The sequence below is a fragment of the Sus scrofa genome, chromosome 8, assembly GCF_054392235.1.
Source record: "Sus scrofa isolate SSC_HxYL_T2T_F1_AM1 chromosome 8, Sscrofa_HxYL_maternal_Yorkshire_Landrace_v2.0, whole genome shotgun sequence".
Taxonomy (NCBI): domain Eukaryota; kingdom Metazoa; phylum Chordata; class Mammalia; order Artiodactyla; family Suidae; genus Sus; species Sus scrofa.
In genome coordinates, this window is record NC_139390.1 from 117724016 (window position 1) to 117741059 (window position 17044).

Below are 17044 nucleotides of genomic sequence, written 5' to 3' on the forward strand. Positions count from 1 at the left end.
TGTTACGAATATCCGACAGAAATTTCTCCCTATGGTCCTTGTAAAACCAGCACCATGTAATATACTGGCTTATCCTCTCAACCGTACTTTTAGTGTAGACACAGTGACAAGGTTCAGAGTGTTGTTTGCATTCTCTTAAAATAGCATTTCAGCAAAGGAAATTCTGTGGGGGTAGGTACAATACCATCCAAGTATGCAGCTGTCCATTCATTTGACCAAATCCAGGGGTAGATCTTAAAGTATGGAATAATTGATGGATTTCATCTTTTAGGAAATCCTGTCTATATGTTTCCATCTGTCAATCTTTTGATATATATTGGGGACAACATGAGTTTGAAATCGTGCTTTTCTTTCTTTCTTTTTCTTTTTTTCTTTTCTTTTTTTTTTTTTTTTTTTTTTTTTGTCTGTTTAGGGTCACACCCATGGCATATGGAAGTTCCCAGGCTAGGGGTCGAACTGGAGCTGTAGCTGCTGGCCTACACCACAGTCACAGCAGTGCGGGATCCCAGTCGCATCTGCAACCTACACCACAGCTCACAGCAACTTTGGATCCTTAACCCATTGAGCGAGGCCAGGAATCAAACCTGCGTCCTCATGAATACTAGTCAGATGCGTTTCCACTGAGGCACAACGGGATCTCCTGAAATTGTACTTTTCAACAAGCACTCAAAATTCACATTATTTATATTCATGGTTAAATGTGGATCTACCCTTTTTACCCAACAGTTGGTTTGGTGGGGGATTTCCATCTCTTATAAAAAAATAAAAAATCAGAGGAGAACCTGTACCTGAATTAAAAGCCCATTTTTCTATACTCAAAGATTAACTGATGGAGAACCCGTAGCCTGAATTTCTCAGAGAAAGCCTTTATAATACAGAAACAACTGAGGCCACAAAGTAATAGCCTGGACATGTGTTTTAGCTTATATCGTGATGCTTATTTTCCAATAAAGCCACCCAGGCAATGATCAATATTGAGCTCTTCTAATAAATAATATTTTAAATGTTTGCAAAAATTTGAAATTCTATTAAGAATAATAGGTTGTAATTCTGGAAAGAAACCTAGAAGTCACTTAAACCAATATGGTATTTAATAAATAATGTGCTTACACCTAAAGAGGTAAAATCATCTTTACCTGAAAAATTATACACCTGAAGAGTAAAGTGAAAGGGAAAACCCAAGTCTTTCTTCACTTCATTCATTGGCTGCTCTCAGAGTGTAGACACATGGTTGCAGGACCTCAGTGATTCCAAGGAAACCCTGTGCTCACTTCCTCCAGTCACATCCACTCCATTACCAAGAAAACTGGTCTTCAAAGAGGGAACATTAGTACTTCAATTCATATCTCCTCTTTTCTTTCATAGCACATGAAAGTTAATGTGCTTTTCATGGTTTACTCTCTCCTTGCCTAGAGTAAAGAGATCCCTGCAATCCGGAGTTTCCATTGTGGCTTAGTGGTGAGGAACCCAACTAGTATCCATGAAGGTGTGGGTTCCATCCCTGGCCTCACTCAGTGGGTTAAGGCTCCGGCATTGCTGTGAGCTATGGTGTAGGTCACAGATATGGCTGGGATCCCACGTTGCTGTGGCTGTGAGGTAGGCCAGCAACTGCAGTTCCAATTTGACCCCTAGCCTAGGAACTTCCATATGCTGTGGATGTGGCCCTAAAAAAGCAAAAACAAGCAAATGAAAAAAGATCACTGCAATCACAATATTACTGTGAGTTCAATTACATGAAGAAATATGACTATCTGGTCAAATGCTTCATTTGGTTAACAGGAGGGGAAAAAAAAATCCCCTAACCCTCAGTCAAACACATATTATTGCAATGACATACCAAGTCAAGATGTGCAAGATGAGAAATGACTCGATTAGCTGCTGTATTGTGAGCACTTAAACCTATGAAAGCTGCCAAGCCCAAGCCACTGCGGCTCATGCTGTAAGTCTTGCTGCATCCCTCTGGGCCCTTCGGTAACAAGACCTACCGTCTTACTGTCACTGTCACTTCACGTATTCAGTCTCCAAAGCTCGGTTTGTTGTTTCATTCTGTTCTATGTCTCCCCTAGGAACACCTTCATTTTAATATAAATAGAGCGTTTCATCATGAGATGGCAAAGAACCACAGAAGGTACGACACTCTCAATATTCCTGGATACAATGCATACAGATGTATTCTAAAAGAGGACTAGAACAGCGAAAAGGGAATAAAAACCCTCGACTTTAATAAAAAGGCATCAATATTATTTATCTGCACATAATGCAAACCATATGTCTAGAAGAGACAAGAGTAAAAACTGTAGGTGAGGCTGTAATATTTTGCATTTGTGCCATTGCCAGGATATAAGAAGGGGCTAAGTCAACAGCTCCCATAGCTTTTATCCATGTCCTTAAAGATTACTTTCATTGCCTTGCCTGGGAAGAGGGTCATTTTTGAATCCCTATTAATTTTTTAATACACTAGTACTTCTTTGAATTTAGGACAGTTTAAGATTATTTTATGAGAGATGTTCTGAGACATAAAAAATTAAGTGTAATCCTGGCTGGCCTCGTCTGTATTGACTATGTGTTGGGGCCAGGAGTGGAGACTAGGGGCATTCATAAATTAAGGCAACCAGAGCAAATGTTTTCTTCTTTCTAAACCTGCCCTTCATAAGACTTCCTGGATGCCTCATCAGCCTTCCTGTATCTTCCAACAGTCTCTTGGGCCAGTGTCTCTTTCAATGTTATTCCCTCTCTCTGACTTTATTTTTCCTCAAAGGGTTGTTGAATTTATTTACTTGATGAATAATAGTCCTGGCCAGAGTTCCCATAGTGGCACAGCAGAAATGAATCCAACTAGTATCCACGGGCATGTGGATTCAATCCCTGGCTTCACTCAGTGGGTTAAGGCTCTGGCATTGCAGTGAGCTGGTGTAGGTCACAGACGCTGCACAGATCCTGCATTGCTGTGGCTGTGGTGTAGGTTGGCAGCTGCAGCTCTGATCCCACCCTTAGCTTGGGAACTTCCATATGCTGCAGGTGCAACCCTAAAAAGCAAAGAATAATTTAAAAAATGAAAAGGTAAGAATTGCACTTATGCGTTGATTCAACTCTCTCACTTCAGCAAATATATTGAAAGATATACTTACACATGAGAAATCAACATAAGTTATTCATTAAAGCATTACTTCTTATGGCTAAAGATTGGAAACAACCTATATGGTGTTAACCTAGGAACCTGGTTAAAGCAAATGATTATGCATCTATACAGTGGGACACTTTTTAGTCCTTAGTTTAAAATGTCTTTTCATAAATACTGAGATGGAAAGATCACTAGGACATATTTTTAAAACAAAACACTTCGGAGTTCCCATCGTGGCACAGTGGTTAACAAATCCGACTAGGAACCATGAGGTTGCAGGTTCGATCCCTGACCTTGCTCAGTGGGTTAAGGATCTGGCGTTGCCATGAGCTGTGGTGTGGGTCGCAGACATGGTTCAGATCCTGGATCCCACGTTGCTGTGGCTGTGGTGTAGGCCGGCAGCTGTAGCTCCAATCAACCCCTAGCCTGGGAACCTCCATATGCCACAGAAGTGGCCCTAGAAAAGGCAAAAAGACAACAAAAAATAAATAAATTAATTAAAAGATTGTTTAAAAAACATTTCAAAGTGAAAGAAATAGTAAGGAAGAAATTAATACTTTCCAATGGAAATCGAAGTGCTACCAAGAGCAGCTTATTATTTTTCACCAAATATATTTTATATAGATTTGAAAACAAGACAACATACCAATTACACAACTGCCCTTGCATGTACTTTTTATTTGAGGAGCTGTTAAGTACACAAACATTCCAAGCCGTGGCTAATTACTGTTATCCAATTACAGGTACATGTACTTCATCTACTTGGCTAAAAAATTCACTAGTTATACTTGCCTATTATCAGTGAAACAGCATGTTGTCAATTTTCTTACATTTCTGATGTGACATGAATCGGACCAGCAGATGAGAACTTCTTCTTACATATTCTTGTCACCAAAACCCTCCTCATACAAATTGCCTGAGCAGTCTATAACTCTTAATAACTTGAATACCAATGGGTTTCAGCCAGACTAGAAGTGAAATGATTAAGTAAATTATTACTTTAAGGATTTAGTTGTATGGAAGAAAGAGTGACATCTGATCACCTTACTATTATTATTCGGTATGTGCTCCTTTCAGAATTATTTCAGCTATTCTGGGAGCCTCGTCAATGCTGGAAGTAAAATAATAACTATCATTCCAAATTCAGAATAAAGGATTCCAGTTTCAAATCAAGCGAACAACTTAATATATTACTTTCGGGTTTCAAATTTCCATCATGATTGGTATCTATTAACTGAAAGATAATGGATTTGAGACAAACCTACCATGATGTCAATCGCTCTGCTGTAATATTTGCTATATATGATGTTGTGTCCTTGGAGTTATAAAATCTCTCTTTTAATCAATCAATCTTCCTTCCTGTACTTTCCCTCGAAAACAACAACAAATATATCTATCTGATTTAGAATTCATTTTGATAATAATTACAGTCTTGCCTATTTCGTGATGCTTCAGTGATGTCGTTAACTGTTGGCATAAGACAATTCCACAGACTGAACTCAGTAATCATGACATTTCCTCAGTGTTCTTCATGGAGTGTACTCTACTACCTAGTATTTTTAATTTTTAAATCAAAATGCTATATATGCATCTCGATTATAAGAAATGTCCTGTTCCAGGGAGAGACTCGGGAGAAGTAAGTAAAAAACAATTATGATGAATTTCATTAACTCCAGAATATTTTCTGAATGTGTTCATCAGGTTGTCTTATGAAGAAGACAATGTGAGAACGCCCTCACAAGTGCAGACTTAGCAATAGGCATAAGGATAAAAGAAGCCTGTGAAAACAAGCAGATTAAGGCATTCATTTTGTCTTCCTTTGCACTATTTAGAGCAAATTCTTTCTGTCAGACTCTTAGAACAGGAAATGTAATAGCCATAATAAAGCTTATGATAAACATAAATTTTCTTGGATTTCCCACTATATATATGTTGCCTGGTAGAATAATGCGACTTTGTAATTGTTCAGATCTGGTAAACTTTTTTTTTCTTTTTTTTTTTTTTTTTTTTTTTTTTTGCTTTTTAGGGCCCCACCTGTGGTATATGGAAGTTCTCAGGCTAAGGGTGGAATCGGAGCTGCAGCTGCCAGCCTGCACCACAGCCACAGCAACATAATATCTGAGCCACGTCTGTAACCTAAACCACAGCTCACGGCAACCCTGGTTCCTTAGCCCACTGAGTGGGGGCCAGGAATCGAACGCACGCCCTCATGGATTCTAGTCGGTGTTCATTACCACTGAGCCACAACGGGAACTCCCCAGATCTTGTAAAATTTATATCAAAATTACTTTAATCAGGTTCGTTAGAATTTATATGACCCTAATTTTTTAGCAGTTTCTATAGCTGTCGTGCATACCCTTAGAATAGTTCCTAGTTCAAAATAGTTATAGACAAAGATGTTAATGAATACTAATATTAATATGTCAGAATAGGAGCTTTGAATTTAGTTCACAATGCGATGGAGGGACTAGTCAGGAGAGGCTGAAACTGAGAAACTGGAAAGTAGGTGCACCCACTGTTGTGAATCACGTGCGTGATAATGATGCAGCAACTTGTAAGAGGGCTGTTATAAGTGATAGGTAGCAGGGACCAGGGAAAACCTGAAGTGGCATCACTCGGCGTAATAGTGTGGAGCTCAAGTAAGGTAGTGGATACTGTAGGAATAGAAAATTTGGAGCTGCTCTATCACCAGAAATATTTACATAGGGGGTCCCTGATCATTGGAGGTTGGAACCATAACTAGAAAACTAGATGAGTAAAACCGCAATAATGATACTATGTTGAACTGTTCAGGAATAAAGCCAACCAGATTTGGTTAAAAATTGAAGAACTTTGGGGAGATATGTGGCCACTGTTTCCAACTGGAGATTCGGAACAAAATTCCAGCCTTGGAGAGGAATTGTGAGGACAAAGAACTATCCCAGAGAGACTATCTTATCAGCTGGGCTGAAGGTTAGAGAGGATTCCAGGCATAGACTCAAACATGGGAGAACAAGAAAGGGAATCAAGAGAAACAGATTGAAGGTGGGGGCTTGATCACAGGGTTGAAGCAGAAATCAGTTACCAAACCAAAGGCTCAGCGGGGATCAGCAATACAGTCATCACGGCTGTCCCCTCTCCCAAGCAGAAGTGGAGCCCTATAAAATCCCTCTCATTAGAGGCAACAGACCCCCAAATCTGGTAAAGTTCTTTTGTAAAGGAGAAAAAAAATATAGCTGGCTCAGAGAAAGAAAACTGGCTGAAAAACTTTACCAAAAACATACTGGCAAATAAGTTGGTCTCTCTACATCCAGAAATTAAATGTGATCTGTAGCAGTGCCCAGCAGATATAATGCCATTTTAGACAATAGCAATAACATAGATAAATATGTTCCAAAAAGACCCTCACCAACAAGATCGATGCACTTAATCTAGCAAAAATATAATGGACACCAAAAAGGTGAGGCAAAAATACAAACCTATGTAAATATAAACATCTGTATGCATGTGTTTCATATCTGTTCATTTTATATAAATTGTAATACAAACATATTTAGCTGATTTACTCTATTCGCTGGCAAATATTCGCTAACCATAATATCAAACAGCCATTTAAGATCTATTTAATCCTTCAGATGTGCAAATTAAGTAGTTTCTATTGCATTGATAACAGAAGATGCAGTCCCAGACTGGGAAGAAACGCAAGATCTGACATCCATAATACACACAGAGAGATCCAGCAATTGAACTCCTGGGCATATATCTGGAGCAAAGTCTCACTTGAATAGATACACGCACCCCAATATTTATAACTATTTACAATAGCCAGGACATGGAAGAAACCTAAATGTCCATTGACATATAAATGGATAAAGAAGATGTAGTACATATATGCAATGGAATACTACTCAGCCAGAAAAAAGAACAAAATAATGCCATTTGCAGCAACATGGATGGACCTAGAAATTATCATACTCAGTGAAGTAAGTTAGAGAAAAATAAATATCATATGATATCACTTATATGTGAAATCTAAACAAAGATATCACTTATATGTGAAATCTAAACAAAAATAAATATCATATGATATCACTTATATGTGAAATCTAAACAAATATCATATGATATCACTTATATGTGAAATCTAAACAAAGATACAGGAGTTCCCATTCCTTCCTTTACTCCTTAAACATTCTGACCTTCCATTAAAATTGTAGTATTAGGTGTCACCTAAACAAATAGCTATTTCCTAGCCTCTATCTGGTCCTCCTTTCTTCTCTCCCTTCTTCCCATCCCCATCTTATTTCTTCCTTTTATTCTTTCTTCAGGATTTTAGGAATGCAGCATTCCAGAGCCCAATTGCCTGGGTGGCTCAGTGGGTTAAGGATCTGGTGTTGTCACTGCTATGGCTAGGGTCCCTGCTGCGGTGTGGGTTTGATCCCTAACGTGGGAACTTCCACATGCCACAGGGATGGCCGAAAAAGAGATACAGACAAATTTATTTATAAAACAGAAACAGATTCACAGACATAGAAAACAAACTTGTGGTTACCAAAGGTGTAAGGGGTTAGGGGAGGGATAAATTAGGAGTTTGGAATCAGAAGATACAGGTAGTATATATAAAACAGATAAACAACAAGGACCTACTGTATAGTACAAGGAGCTATACTCGGTATCTTGTAATAACCTATAATGGAAAAGAACCTTAAAAAGAATAGCTATGTGTATATGTATAACTGAATCACTTTGCTATACACCTGAAACTAATATAACATTGTAGAATAAACATATTTAATTTAAAAATTTTAAAAATTTTTTAAATTACCTAGAAAATAAATACGTAAAGTCAGATGGTTGCATTAAATGACAGTTAATGTAGCCTCTAGCCCAAACTATCCCTAAATCCCTTATTTGACTATGCATTGCTTAGACATCCCAAGGCTCAGACACCTCCAGTTCAGAGCACTAAAACCAGATGGAGTGGAAACTCGTTTCTCACAACTTTATTTAGCCAAAGAGAACACAGTAAAACATAGGTCCACATTCTGTAAACTACCACCCTACAAATATTTTGTTTTTGTGTTATTGCTAAGCATTGAAGTTGGCTTTTTATTTATTGGTCTTCTCAGGCACACTGCATGAGGCCAACCTTCAAGTCTTGACTGCATAATTTTGAAATATAGGGACTTAGGAACATGCTCCTAGTAAAATAAGAGTAAAACTTTAAGTGTTCATGTGTTTTTATTTTTCTTCACTTTATTTGGATAGTTCATGTATCAACCTGGCTTTCATTCCCTCTCCTTTGAAACCATAATATTTGTTTTTGTTGAAATCATTTTCTGCTTGGTCTGAAAATATACTTTAGTAAGCATTAATACTAGTTAGGGGTTAAGTTTTAATGAAATTTTAAGGCAAAAAAGTCTTAAATCCAGCATGATTCACTTCAAAAGCATAGGTCAAATATCATACTCCTCAGGGAAATCTTCTTCCCACCATTCCTTCCTTTACTCCTTAAACATTCTGACCTTCCATTAAAATTGTAGTATTAGGTGTCACCTAAACAAATAGCTATTTCCTAGCCTCTATCTTTCTTCTCTCCCTTCTTCCCATCCCCATCTTATTTCTTCCTTTTATTCTTTCTTCAGGATTTTAGGAATGCAGCATTCCAGAGCCCAATTGCCTGGGGTCAAAATTAAATCCACCATTTAGTGGATATGTGACCTTGAACAAGTTATTTAAACTCTCTACAGCTCAGTGTCTACATAGGTAAATTTATGATAATATATAATAATGGTACTGACCTCAAAAGGTGGTTGTAAAGATTCAATGAATTAATGTATTTAGAATTTTTGAATCATCATGCTGTACCGTTCAACCTAATACAGTGCAGTATGTCAATTCTGTTTCAATAAAACTGTAAAAAAGATGTAAATACAACATCTAAAATCATGCTTAAACCATACCAAGTTCACCATGGATATCTCCTAATACGGTTGTTCTTATTTTACAAGGGTTTACTTGGTTCCTCTGGGTACCTTGTTCTGCTCAAGATACCAGAGTCTCTCTTTCAAACATCTTGGGTGTTCTTGAACTACCTGCCACCTTTCTTGCCTCAGGTCATATTCATACATATTTTTAGATGATCAAGAAACCATAGACGTGTAATCCACCTCCACTCCTCCCTCAACCAACCGCATGTATCCCGCTTGATGGGCTTATGAGTAGGGAAAGCGTTCTCTGCATTTGCCCTCCACGTTAAACCTGCAAGGAAACAGCTATAACTCATAGCCACGTATCTATTCGTGGCTCTGATTCTTTATATCACCTGTGTTAAAATATCACAATATTTCAGCTGTTAATTGAAGCACTCTGGCGTCTTGAGTTATTTTTATAGTCAACTTGAGATGACATGTGATAGTTCAGATTAATGGAAGCTGTGAGTCAGAAATTCTGTCTCTAGTTATGGTTATAACTTTTAACATGTGCTAACATGTGATATCTGTAGATCATGTGACCTGTAGTTATTTCTAAAATGGGTATTTGAAACACCCAACTTTTGTCATGGTAACGCTTTATCCTAAATGAAAGCAACAGTTTCGTCTCTCGTAATTTTTTTCTGGTACCACATGTCTTAATAAAAAGCAGTCATTCTAATGTTTTTCAGATGTCTTCAGCAAACCCAAGGGTATTTAACTAAAACAAGCACATACCAGGTGAAATAGGTTTATCAACCCTTACAAGAGTATTTATAAAATGTTGACCATGAGTGAGAAAACAAGCAAAATTGATTTGTGGAAATAAAAAGTCCATCTACTTCTAAAGTTCCTCCAATGTGTGGGAATAGATTCTTTCCAAGTCTATGAAGCATTCAGGAAACCAATGCACAGTAAGCGTGAATTCTCTAAGAAGGCAGCCTGGAGATCCTTTTAAGTGATGTGAGCAGTGAAGCTCTTAAAATGGGGCTAATTAGCTGTTTGATGTACTTGACAGAGAAAGATGTATGCAAGCAGAGAGAAAAGACTGCAAACACAGATATCCCTGATTGCATTATTGTCCAAAACTTTAATTAATTTCTTGAGCACTGTCTTTTCCATAATTTAAAATGGTTTAAAAGATGTACAACTAACAGGTTCAAAGTGTTTCTTTAGCTAATCACTTGCACTGCAGGAGGCTGAAAATTCTAGAGCATATTTTATACACTCCTCGAGCCGTCCAGCGATTCCTTTTACAGGCTCTGGCTTTCATTCTTCCCCTGTTTGCCCACTGGCATTGAGAAATGTGTGACTTGATAATGCTCTTCAAAGCCCAAACAGCCGCCCCTGTGTGTTCCTGATAGAGAAAGTGCAGTTGTCCTTCGGCATGAAAATATTCTCTTCGCGTGTGTGTGCCCTGAGAGATAAAAATTGGATACTGGTCACAGACTCAGTTAAGAAATACACCTTTACATAGTTTAAAATAAAAATGAGTCTTTCCGCTAGGATTACCTGTTTCCATAAAACACAGTTCATAAAGAAAAAAATTTGAATGCTAACTGGGGACAACTTTCTGATTAAAAATTACGATGGCAGTTTATACCTAGAGCAATCCAAACATAAACATGCAAATGGGTATAAAATCACTTCCACTTATTTTAGTCATCCAAATGTAAATTACACCTTTTGCCAACTTGCTTATTTTCTCTCAAGTGAATCATTGTTTAGATGTGACGTTTTGTAAGAAAGTCACTACTTTAAAATCATTCCACCCCTGTATTCGGGAAACAGCAAATTTAAGTAAGGATCCTTAGTTTAAAAAAAACAGAAACAACTAAGAAATAATCAACGGAGATATGTGAGCATGAAAACTTTAATGTCTTATTCTCACCTAAGCCATCGTGTCATGGGGGAGTAATCCAAATCTACTCAGGTTATTAGTAGTCAAGAAATGGTATTGAAAGCGACTTCTATTAGAGATAGCTAAGGCTTTGGCCAAAATCATGGATGACACAAGTTCTATGAGTTTTTCAATCGCTCCTCTGTTTTTATGTGAGTATCCACAGGAAATGGCACTGCCTCAATCCATAGATACTTATTGATGACTTCCTGTGTGTTCCAGGTATAGGTGAGACAGCAGGAAAGTAAGCAGACAAAACATCCTTCATGGAGCTCACTTGTTGGAGTGGGGCGTTTAAGTGAACAATATAAATAAGTAACATAAATATTGTATTAAAAGGCGATATGCTCCTCGAAGGGAAGAGAGCTAAGTGCCTACCGTGGAGGCTGGTGGCTGACTAGTGTTTACGTGGAAAGGGAGGAGGGGATTTTGAGCAGAAGAGTAACCGGGTCTGACTTACCCTGGCTGTTGTGTTGAGATTATCCTAAAGTGGAGCAAGAGTGGAAATGAGGAGACCACTTGGAAGGCTCGTATAGTGATCCCAGCAAGAAACAGTGCTGGAGCAGGAAGAGCTCCAAGCAAACAAAAGGTTACAGTCCAGGGGGCTGTGTGAGGGCAGGCATACGATGCTTGCCTTCTGCTCTTTGATCTTACTCTTTATCATCTCCTTCTGGCCTGGGCTCCATCAATTACACCAGCCTATCAATCTCTCCCACTCCACCGCCTTCTTCCCCAAACAGGCTCAAGCCCCTCTCATTAAAAAAAAAAGAGAGAGAGAGAGAGAGAAAAAAAAAAATTTTTTTTCCTTTAGCCTTGGTAAATGTCAGAGACGAGGTGATGTTTGAGTTGAGACTTAGAGAATGAGTAAGAGTTTAGCAGGCAGATAAAGAAGAACCCAGGCAAAGGCAACCACAGCACATAGGATGCAAAGTCATGGGCTCAAAGAGGTGGACACTCAGGGAACTGGGAGTAGTTCCGTATTGCTGGAGTGTCCTGGGGCAGGAGAGGGAAAGTGGGCAGTTGAAGAACAGGTTACCATGCGTGCTCTGCAGATACTGCTCTCAAGAGTTTGGTGTGGTGCTTTTACACTGTGGTATCAGGTGGAGAAGAATGACCCCATTGGCAAAAATGGAAGAAAGTGTTGGCTTGAGACCCTCACTCAGCATCGGGGGAGCAGAGGAGGATGAGAACTGACCCCAGCGCGGGTGAGGTGGCAGTAACAGCGGCCTCTTCTTAAAGGGCACCGTGTAGAATTGGAATCTTTGAGAAGAGGCCCCGCTTTCAGGGGGAGAGAAACCTCTTCACTGAGAGGGAGAACTTGTGTTTAGGGCTTGGTCTGCCTCGAGCACTTCAGGGGTGGCCCACTGGCCAGAGTTGGGGCATCCCTCACAAAAATAACCCACTAATCCTTTTAAAAGCAGCACCACAAGCCAGTAAAGCAGGTATTTCAAACATAGCTTTGGGGCCTAAATTCAAACTATAATTTTAGAAAGAGGCCCTGGAGTACTTTCAGGGGACGTTTTGGTGTCCAAAGAAAGCAATTCTCCCTAATAAAACGGTGTTTTTAGGGCATCCTAGGCTTTAACATGAAGGGATTTTCCAGAGGCCTCAGTGGAAAATGTGGGGAGACAATGGAGAATTTGAAAAAGAGAAATATTTGTATTGTAGACTGCGTTTGTGTTTTAGAAAGATGCCTCTTGAAGCAAGGTACAGGCGGATTAGACAGCCAAGAGGCCAGTTATGTTGGGACCAATAAGGGGGCTACTGCAGTACTTCAGACAAAAGGAATGGAGACTCAAAAATGGAATGGGCCAACTCAGGCACATATCATTTGAATCTAAATGCTGGCCACAAGTAAGGAAACACGTGGAAATAAATTTTGGAAGGGGCAAACCTAACAGTGGGAAATCCCGCGAGCCTTGAACCTCCTTAAGAGGGAGAGGCGGAGGCCATGAAAGTAGCAATTCATTTGATAAGCAATAGGTATCTGGACGGCTAGTGACAGCCTTGTTGCCAGGAGAGCTCGGTTACCGTCTCAGCCTTCGACTTTAAAAACTTCACTGGGGGAAAAATTACAATCAGACAAGCAGCAGCAGCACGTGGCCTACGGCACAATATGCCGATAACTAAGTCCCAGGGAAAACTGATTTGTGGCTTCTGAGCGCACGCGTTGAGAGCCTCTGCTATTGACTAGTTGTGGTTCATCGAGGTGTAGATCTGTCTTGGCTAACAAGAAAGCACTAGAAGTCTTCATTTAGCCACTGAGCCCGTCTCCAGAGGCTGCGTGCGGCTGTCTTTACGGTGCTACCCATCAACACATCCAAAGCTGCAGAATATATTTTTCGCTTTCAAAAAAAAAATGCAAACTGCGAGGGAGATAAAGTTGCCAAACTAGACTTGAAATGGGGTGAATGATTACAGCCCGGCTCCAGATATAAAGAATAAATCATGTGTGCCCAGCCAGAATTTTCTTAAATGTGTCAACAAGAAAGATAACTGAGTGTCTGTAGCCACAGGACATCCACACCATATTAATTTGCCTAGAAAGGATTAAAACCATTTCCACTGGGTTTCTTCCTTGAATAATTGTAAGCAGCATACTTCCGCAGGATGTCTCCTTGACGATAGCTGGTTATCATGAAATGATTAGAATATTCATCTTAGTAACCCTCAAATAATGACTTGGCATGAGTTTTTCACTCCAGCCATGTAGATCAAGGCAAGAAAACATTTCATTTTTCACTTAATTTCAGCAAGTCCTTCCCTTCCTGGGGGTTTGGGATTCCATCGAGGTAGATTCTGCATCTTTAAATGTTTTCTCAAATTATCAGCTCTTTTGACATTGATGCTAATATCATCAGGACCTTTCCTCCCAGATGTTTTCTGGGAAGACTTACTTACAAAAGGTCATTGCTGTCTCCCAGCTTTCAAGGATCATTTAGTTTCCACGCTCTTGATTTGGGGTGTGTGCAGGTGCATGAAAAAGAGAGAAGGTTACCCTTTGGTAAGCTCTACTTAATTCTCTAAAATGAGTGAAAGGTCACGCTGAGCAGTTAGGCTCCTCATGCATTTGAAGTAAAAGCCAGCGCTTTAGCCTTCAATTCCAGGTGGCCCCATAAGGACTGGAATGCCTGGTTTGGGCCGCTTCCCTTTCAGGTATCTCTTCAGGGAGATACCACTTTGATTGACTGGACTAACTCAAACCCTTGAGGGTTGTTAGCAGGGTAGGTGCTGGGGTGGCCCATCCGGTGTACATTTCTTGGTGCTGTCAGTTTCCTTAGTGGAAACTGGTTGACAATATTGGGAGTGGTTCTCTGGGTCCCAAACGCCCCACCTCTGAGGTACCTCCTCTCAGCACTTCCACTCCATGGAAAGAGCCCCTCGCTACTTCATGTATTCAGTGCATCGCTGATGTTGTAGAACTGATGACAGGAGGTATCCAATAGTCTTTTATTGTCTCCTACTTTTTGAAAGATAAACATTCAAATTCATTTTAAACTTAGTCACTGTGGTTGTGTGGTGCAGAAACAAACACACAAACATTTATGGCAGAATAAAAGTCATGCATAGAACATTTCCAGTTCCAACCTGAACTTTAAAACTTTCTTCGTTCCCATGCACCTATTTTCATATTGCAGCACAAGCGCCAGGTCTCATTTCAACACTTTTATTAAGAAAATCGACATTAATAGCTTTCCAGCCCATCCATTCCACAGAGGTTCTTAAAAAGCTTAAAAGAATGTCTATTGCCACATGAAGGACTAGACAACACATAAACTAAACTTGCAAGACATGCCATTTTACATACCTTTGTAACATCCGGATTAGACTATGACATGCCTACCTCCTGGGGCAATTCTTAAAGACCACCCAGGAAATTCAGCCACTGCAGAAGGTGGTGGCAGGCTGTTGATTTAGAAATGGAGACCATTTCACTCATGTCTACACTAGAACAGCGGCCCATTTATTTAGAGCACAATTAAAGATCTGCAAGATGAAATTTGAGGATTTGGCTTCTTCGGAACCTAGCTTCTTGGAGAAACACATTTATATTCTCTCTCACAGGTCAGCGCATTGCTTCCAAAGCAGGTCTTGATCCAGTTGTGTGCACGCCTACAAAAGCAGTTCAAGAGTTTCAACAAGGAGCTTATTTAATTTGATACCATACCTAAATAAAAATAAAATCCCTGGAGTTAAGCCTAAGCCCAGTTGCCGAAATTAGCACATTTCATTTATTTATATCTCAATTTAATGAAGAAAATACACTATTTAAAGCTATGAAGATGTATGACAGGGGTTTCTAAAGGTAGTAACACCCATGTTAATGTTTATGTGTCGCTTAGTAGGAGTCAAAGGATAGAGAGTTTGAATAGAAAGTAAACTTTTACTTACGTTTCTCATAAACAGGTCACCTAGTCCATAAGTTTTGGTATTCTAATCTTTGTTCTCTTTCTAACATATCATTTCCTCTGCCCAATAATAGTAAGGGATTAGGCTCTGGATTAGGAAGCGGGGAGCTGGCTCTGGTTATTGTATTAATCCAAGGTTGCCTTACTAACCACCACTGGAGTCTTGGTAAAAATCCCAGTGCCATGTCTACAAAGGTTAGCTCCTCAGAAACTATGGTTAGATGCCAGATATCAAAATGCATGTCCAATTATAGTGCCACTGCCAACAACAAGGCTACCCACGGTCAGCATTTCTCATTTATTTGGAGATTGGTTTCGATAAAAATGAATCTATAAGTAGGGGCTTCATCTTACTCATATAGTAGAAAAACACATTTTTTCCTACAATTAATCAACTTAATCTTAAAAGTGCATCATAGTCCTTTGAGATATTTCTAATGTAAAATGGCTTAAAGATGGCTGTTTTGTTTGGGGGGAGGGAGGGCTAACTTTTGCTGTGAAGTGTCAGATGAAGGATTTGCCTCATGTTCCATAAGAGGCAGGTGAACAAATAAATCTCTTTGCTACCAGGGCCAATGCGTTAGATCCTTTCTTTTCATCCTCTCAGATAGTATTGAAGACAGGACCCAATTTAGCCTAATGTCCCAGTTACCATTCTGTTTTTGCCAGGCAACTTGTACAGGGTAAGTGCAAAGTTATTTGAATAAATAGTCAAGAGTATTTCTTTGGAACACAAGGAAAGTATTACCTGAAGAACTTCAAGATTATTAATAATTGGAAATATTAACATATACGGATGACAAAATATGCTTTAAAAAATCTATCTGGAGATGAGAAAACGTCTTATAACCTATTCAGTGTATCTTTCTTCAGGACATGCAATTCCATGCAGCTCTCTTGATAGGATATCCACATAATATGAGCCAAACCAGAACCTCTGAGAACAAGAGGGGGAACTATAGTTTCTGAAGGACAAGATAAACCAGCACTGTCCCAGGCAAACTTATAGTCAGTCTGTCTATAAATACCTTCTAGACTCTTCCAAATGTAACTCTTTCCCATTGTAAATAATTTATTTCATTTTCATGTTAAACTTTGACATAAAAGCTGCGACCCCAAATGCCAGTCTAATCCAATGAATAGCCTTCATATTAACAAAACAAACTCCCAAATCTGGATTTTCTCATATTTTTTGTGTGTCATCTCAAATAAATATTTTGATTCTGGAAGACAGCAAATATTTGTGAAATGGATCCACTTTTTATAATTCACAGTATGCATGTTTAGATTTAAAAATATGTTTCTGAAACATTTTCAGTGGCTGAAATAGTCCCAGAAATTATCAAAAATTCTTATACAATAAAAGCAGTACCCATTTCTGAATTTTGACTAATAATATGGGCAATTTTCAGTCATTTAACAGTGGGTTACACATAGTAACTTGAACAACTGTGTATGGATGGCTGTGCGCTATGTGTCTGTTTCTGTGTTTGGGGAAAGTGGGCACATGCAAAAGAGAGAATATCCATTTAGCTTTTCTTTTGACTATATCTTAAAGGCACATGTAACAGATTTTCTTCTTTACTGCTTATGTTGAGTGTGAGTTCTAAGTCATTTAAGACATGTTTTTCATACATGTAAGTAACATGATAAAATGGAAGGA

The 17044-nt window shown here is 39.0% G+C and overlaps 2 long non-coding RNA genes across 14 annotated transcripts in view; one reads left to right on the forward strand and one right to left on the reverse strand.

Annotated features, from left to right (window-relative positions):
- Positions 1–17044, forward strand: part of LOC102158976 (uncharacterized) — a 928007-nt gene that overhangs the window by 745815 nt on the left and 165148 nt on the right. The window lies entirely within an intron of this gene.
- LOC110261984 (uncharacterized) overlaps positions 10143–17044 on the reverse strand; it is a 229611-nt gene continuing 222709 nt past the window's right edge. The window contains exons 5-6 of the long non-coding RNA XR_014813181.1: positions 14781–15085; positions 10143–10489 (exon numbers count right to left, since the gene is read on the reverse strand). This is a non-coding gene — a long non-coding RNA (uncharacterized LOC110261984). The remainder of the gene's footprint in view (positions 10490–14780; positions 15086–17044) is intronic.